Below are 6,697 nucleotides of genomic sequence, written 5' to 3'. Positions count from 1 at the left end.
CAGTGCTTCACTCACTTCTTTCCATGTCTAGAAAGATGGGAGGGTCTGGTAGTCTCCATTGCCCATACCTGCCCCCTCTCTCCTATCCCTTCTCCAGCCACTTTCTTAGTGGAAAGAAGGACTTTGGGTCATCTGGTTGTCTGTGTCCATGGGATAGGGCAGGGTTTCTCCAGATGGCCCTGGTGGACAGGATGGATGCCCAAACATCAGACAGCCTGTCAGCACAGCTTCAGCTCGCTTTTCTAGAAAGGGGGATTTTAAACTTGCTAGCTCAGGAGGAACTTCCTAACTCATATATACTTAGAGCTGATTCACATTGTTGTATAGCAGAAACTAACAACATGGTAAAGCAATTATACTCCAATTAAAAAGCAGAGACATGACATTACCCACAAAGGTCCATCTAGTCAAAGCTGTGATTTTTCCAGTAGTCATGTATGGATGTGAGAGTTGGAATATAAAGAAAACAGAGCTGAAGAATTGATGCTTTTGAACTGTGGTGTTGGAGAAGACTCTTGAGAGTCCCTTGGACTGCAAGGAGATCCAACCAGTCCATCCGAAAGGAAATCAATCCTGAATATTCACTGGAAGGGCTGATGCTGAAGCTGAAACTCCAATACTTTGGCCACCTGATGTGAAGAACTGACTCACTGGAAGAGACCCTGATGCTGGGAAAGATTGAAGGCGGGAGGAGAAGGGGACAACAGAGGATGAGATGGTTGGATGGGTTTACTGATGTGATGGACTTGAGTTTGAGTAGGCTCTGGGAGTTGGCGATGGACAGGGAAGCCTGGCATGCTGCAGTCCACGAGGTCCCAAAGAGGTGGATACAACTGAGTGACTGAACTGAACTGAAAAAAAAGTAAAAAGTAAACAAATAAACTTCCTAACTTCTCAAATTGTGAGCATGCACTAATTCGCAGACTTTTGTAAGAAATCGAAACGGGGAGGGAGGTGGGAGGGGGGTTCAGGATGGGGAACACGTACACCCGTGGCGAATTCATGACAGTGTATGGCAAAACCACTACAATATTGTAAAATAATTAGCCTCCAATTTAAAAATTTTATATTCAAAAAATAAATAAACTAATGGTTAAATTAAGAAAGAAAAAAAAATGGAAACAAAATCTGCTGGCTTTGGGTTGTGGAATATTCCTTCCTCTCTAAAATTGACTGGGTGGGGAAAAGAGACTTGAGTGCTGGTAGCCAGTGTCTGGCACCCACTGGGCCCTATTGGAACTTTATATTGCAAGTCAAGTCTCTTTATGAAATGTCAGAATCCACCCAAAACCTCTAGTAGCCAGCACATTGCCACCCACGGCTCTTTATGAAATGTCAGAATCCACCCAAAACCTCTAGTAGCCAGCACATTGCCACCCACGGCTCTGGGAGCCCTGGGTCGAGAAGGTGGGGGCGCTGGGGCAGAGTGCAGGATTTGGTTTAAATGGCTCTGTGCTTCTGCCCTTGGCCACTAGGGGGCAGCTGGCTTCTTTCCCAGTGTCTTCAGGGGTGGGTGGGTAAGAGCAACCTTACAGCAGTCTCTCTACCCTCCCGCATATATCAGGGTTCTGCCTCTCTAGGTTCTGCCTGGGGTCACTGCCAGGAATCAGGGCACTGGGAAGAATGTCTGCCTCAGCTTAACGTGTGAAAATGACCCCGGCATCACTGACCTGTCTCCGGCCTTCAAAGCAAATAAAACATAAAATGATATCAATACCGGGTCTTACTACGTGTGGGGCACTGTCCTAAGTACTGTTCCTCAGTCATCTCTTTTTACCTACCCCCAATCTTGGAGAATAATTGCTAGTCCCATTTTACAGATCGGGAAACCGAAGCTCAGGTCGAGTAACTCGTCCAAGGCCACACAGCTAAGCAGCATCTGCAGCAGGATTCCACGCCAGACGGTCTGACTCCAACACCAACCCCCTGCCCCTCTGTGCTTCTGCCTAAACACAGGTTTGTTGTGATTCTTGCTGTTTTCCACGCTTGGGCTCCTGATTTCCTGTGGACGCTGATGTACTTAGTCAGAGTGGACCTGGGCCTGGGTGTTTTTTGCAAGCTCCCCACACGGTTTGAATGAGCAGTCAGGGCTACACGATGCCTTCTCAGGGCTGATGCTGGTTGACAACATTCCCGCACTGCGGGAGGTGGGCCTGCGAGGAGAGTGTCCAGAGGCCGAGGCCTCAGAACCTATCTGCTCCTTGAGACCCTCCCTCTTCCTCCCTGGGGACCGGGTGTCTCTCCTGGAGCATGAGCCAACCCGTTACCCTTGCCCCACCAAAGCCGCCACCTGGCACGCCTTGGCCTGCAGCCTCGCCCGAGCCACCACCATCACTGGCCACCATATGGGCCTGGGGGCTCCCACTCCTGGCCACCTGTCTTTGATGTCACATTTGCAGGTGATTTGCATTTGTAGCCTTGCCCTTCTCGTTTTGCCTGGTGTGGCATTCTCACTCCGAGCCGCGCCTAGAAACCACCCCCAAATGCCTCCCCCGACCCCCAGCTCTTCTGATTTAACACATCTCGAAGGGCTCAATCCTGAGTGGTCTTCACAAGTTCCCAGGTGATTTTAATGTGCAGCCAGGGCTGACGTCACTGAACTAGATGTTGCTTAAAGTCATCCCTGCCAAGAGCTCACCTCTACCTGGGCCCCCATTTCACTCTGCCAGCCACTTGCCCCTTGACCTCTACTTTCAAGGCTGCGGGCTCCCCATCGGGAAGATGGAAATAATAGTAACGCCCACCTTATAGAGTTCCATGAAGATTGAATGAGAAAATGCACGTACACCCTTGGCACAGTGCCTAGCACATTGTAAGCACTCAGAAAACACTCACTATTATGATTAGTATAATTGCTGGCTGCAGCACGTGGCACACAGAACTTCTCCAACCAGGGATCAAACCTGCACCTTCCACAGTAGAAGCTGGGAGTCTTAACCACTGGACCGCCAATGCACCTTATTATAACTGTCCTGAACTGAGAAACAAGGGTGTCTCTCAGGGTCCAGAATTTCTGAATGGTGCACAGAGCTAATTAGAAGCGCCCAGTCCTGTTGATTCAAACCCCCTAGGTGGATACCGCCAGGATTGCTGTTGGGGAAACACAAGAGAATGACAACTGGCTTTCCAGCCTCCTGGCTTCCTCCTCAAAGACGCGGTGGCACAGCCCCGCACCCTGTCCGCCAGCCCGAGGACAGCAGTTTCTCAAGTCAGCATCTGGAGCAGCTCCCAGCCTCTGCAGCCGGTTTAACAGCCACCCTCACAGCCTGAAGTTCTCAGGAAATTTCCCCACTCTGGCAGAGGTCTCGCCTTGGGAGACGGGCAGCAGACACTGTGATCCCTGCTGACAGAGGAGCTGCTGCCATCGCCCTCTGTTCTTCCTGTCAGTGAGGATCGTCTTCTCTCCGAGACGGGCTCCTGCGGACCACTGGCAGCCCGGCGAGTTGGGCGGCGCTGGCCGCCGCCCTGCCCGGCTGAGTGGCCTTGGCCCCGCCCCTTTGCCTCTCAAGGTCCCTCTTTTCATCCTTGTTCTCTGGCCAAAGCTTTTTCTTTTTTAAAAAAAGAAAGCTAGCACACACCCCCTTCTGCAGTGCTGCCTGCTTTCCAGCTCATTTTGGACAACTCCTGGGCTGTCTCTTAGCACCTACTTTGTGCCAGGCTCAATCATCAGCTTAGGTGAGGAAGGTGAGCCCCAGAGGGGCACAGCAACATGCTTATGATACGCTTTCATCGCCAATGCCCAGAGCATAGGCACATTTCCTCCTAATTGTCTCCCAAATGTCCAGAATCCTGTCCAGGACCATGCATCTGACTGTTACAGCCCTGAATTCTCTCTTAAGCTAGCACCGCTGTCCTGCACACACACAGACACACAGATACACACACACAGACACACACACACAGACACACAGACACAGTCACACACAGACACACACAGACACACACAGACACGCACACACACACACACACCCCTTTTCTATTCATTACGTGCCTTGCCTGGCCGGCCATCCTGCAGAACGTCCCATCTTCTGCACTGGTCATTGCGAGTTACACCCCTCCCTGTGGCTCTGTCAGCTCCCAAGTGGCCAGAAGCAGCCATCCCTAGCATCTGCTCCGTGCCTACCACTTGAGGTGACTTCTCCCTGTGAATCCCCTCAGGGAGAGGAGACAGGGAGGTTCTCGTCCATTGATGAGTAAACTGAGGCCCAGGAGAGGGAAATGAGTTGCCTGAGGTCCCGAGGCAAGCAAGCGGCAGAGTGGAAGTTGAACCCAGGTCTGCGTGAGCCCCAAGCCCTGCTCTTAGCTGCTGTGGTGGACTGTTTCTCGGGAGGTGACCCTCCCCAAGTCCCCCTCCAGTCCCTGCTCCGCTGTCATGAGTTGTCACACCTGCCCCAGAAATGCCAGTTCAGCCCACCCCGCCAGCCCCCTTGGCCCTCGGTGCTGTACACACACCTTGGACCCCCCACCCCCCAACCCGTGGTCCTGCCAACACTGCCTCCTGGGCCACCCCCACCTCCCTCCAAGCAGCGGGAAGGGATGGGGAGGCCCGAACGCATGCATTCACCCACCCTCGTGGGCTCACCGAGGGGGCAGCTGCCTAATCACATACACAGGGGAAGAGACGGGAACTGGGCCTCTTTGGCAGGCTGCTCTGCCAAACCCCCCTGGCACGGGAGATTAACTGGGTCTGTTCTCGCCCAATGTTTTAAATCTGATAGGGAAAACATCCATTTCAACGCATTTGCATCGTGCATTGGCTGAGGAGGTGTTCCCCCGCGGATGCTTTCCTGGGATGAGGGCATCCTCCCTGCCCAGAGAGAATGGAGAGAGAATGGGGCTGCCCTCCTCCCCATGGCTGCCCAGGGCTGTCGGCGGATTCTGGCCCCTGAGCTCCTGGACGCTATTCATCCAGCAGATATCAAATGTGCACCTACACGTGCCAAGGGGGCTTCCCAGGTGGCTCAGTGGAAAGAACCCGCCTGCCAGACGCAGGATTGATCCCTGGGTCGGGAAGATCCCCTGGAGAAGGAAAGGGCAACCCACTCCAGCATTGTTACCTGGAGAATCCCATGGACAGAGGAGCCTGACAGCTACAGTCCATGGGGTCGCAAAAGATTCAGACACGACTGAGCACGCACACACGTATGCACGTACATACACGTGCCAAGAACTTGGCAGAGCCCCGGGGAAGCTGGGTGATCAATACTGGCTGCTCCTCTTGTCGGCAGGCTGGTCTGTGGCTCTGGATACTTTCACATTCATTCTCTCCACCTGTATCCGTGAGGCATAAGAAGCCTATGAGGAAAGTAGGGTGAGCCCCACTTTACAGATGAAGAAACTGAGGCCCCCAGAGGGAGTCCCTGCTCCGAGCCATGAAGTCAACAAGTGCAGAAGCTAGGCCTTGAGATGGGTCTCTAGACACCAAGGACCGTAATCTTCCTAAGATGTTCTGGCTGTGAAGAGAAAACCAAAAGGCAGCTTACTGTGTGAACTGAGGCAGTTTCTTGCCTTCTCTGGGCCTGAGTTTTCCCATCCGTAGAAATCACAGGGCTCGTTCACTCTGCCAGGAGCTTGCCCTCATGCCCTGGTTTGATCTTCCCAGTGATTACCGTTTTGTGGTCTCTGAGCTCAGACAGGTCTGGCCTTGTTCTGTGGCCGGATCACCTCCAGCTGTGGGGCCTGCAGTGGCCACATCACCTGTCTGGCATCCGATTCCTCATCTGTAAAGTGGGGATGCTAGGTCACACACTTGGCCTGGAGCCTGGTACCCGGAGTGAGCATCCAAGATGCATCAGCTCTTGTTGTTATTAGAGGTGGGGAAACTGAGGCTCAGAGAGGTGACGGGACAGCTCTGAGGTTGCCGAGCTGGGACTGGGAACCGGCAGCATCTGACTCCAAAGCCTGGGGTTTCTTCCACTTTCCTTGCCTGGCATGGCTGGGTTTTGCCGATGGGACATCCTGCCCCAGGAGAGAGCAGGATCCCCTGACATCCTTAGGGGGCTCGGAGCAGAGCCTGCTCCCAGGAGGGGTGATGGGACAGCACACAGATGCCAGCGTCTTCACTGCTTTGCTGGGAAGCAGGGACAGGGAAGGAAGAGGGGCAGAATCAGGACCCCCATCTCCTCACCTGCCGCATGTGGCTGAGAAGAGTGCTACCCACGTCCTGGGAGATTTCTGAAATGCTGTGTGACTTAACCCTGTGGCTTTCCCTCTCTGGGCTTTGGTGGAGTATTTCTAAGGATATTATTTTCAGTCCCATGAAAAGTGCCCCAGGGTCTTCCACGTGCCCCTCAGCCCCACTCTGAGGAACCCTACCCACCCAGGGGTCTCAAGTTCACAGCGTCCAGGGGCCAGCCAGGCGACACCAACCAGCCAGGCCCCGGGGAGGGTGCAGCACCCCCACCCCAAAGCTCCAGACAGTTGTTGCCCTGTGGGGTGGTCGGTCCACAGCCACCCAACCTTTCTATTTAGTTTTTAAAGAGAATTCAGAAATCTGGAAATTTTAGAGGGTATAATAATAAAATAATAAAGGCTGTAAATCAATTTTTAAAACCCCCAAGGGTCAAATCCGACTCTTCTGCAGCTGGAAAACTGCCCGGGGTTGAGACCTCTTTCAGAGCCCGTGCCCCCAGCTCCGCTGTGCTCCGGAGAGTGAGCTGGGGAGCGGGGGCCCACCTGTGGGCGGGCACCCCGCCCC

Source organism: Ovis canadensis, chromosome 17 (genome assembly GCF_042477335.2).
Source record: "Ovis canadensis isolate MfBH-ARS-UI-01 breed Bighorn chromosome 17, ARS-UI_OviCan_v2, whole genome shotgun sequence".
NCBI lineage: Eukaryota > Metazoa > Chordata > Mammalia > Artiodactyla > Bovidae > Ovis > Ovis canadensis.
Note: the sequence above shows the minus strand (reverse complement) of the source record.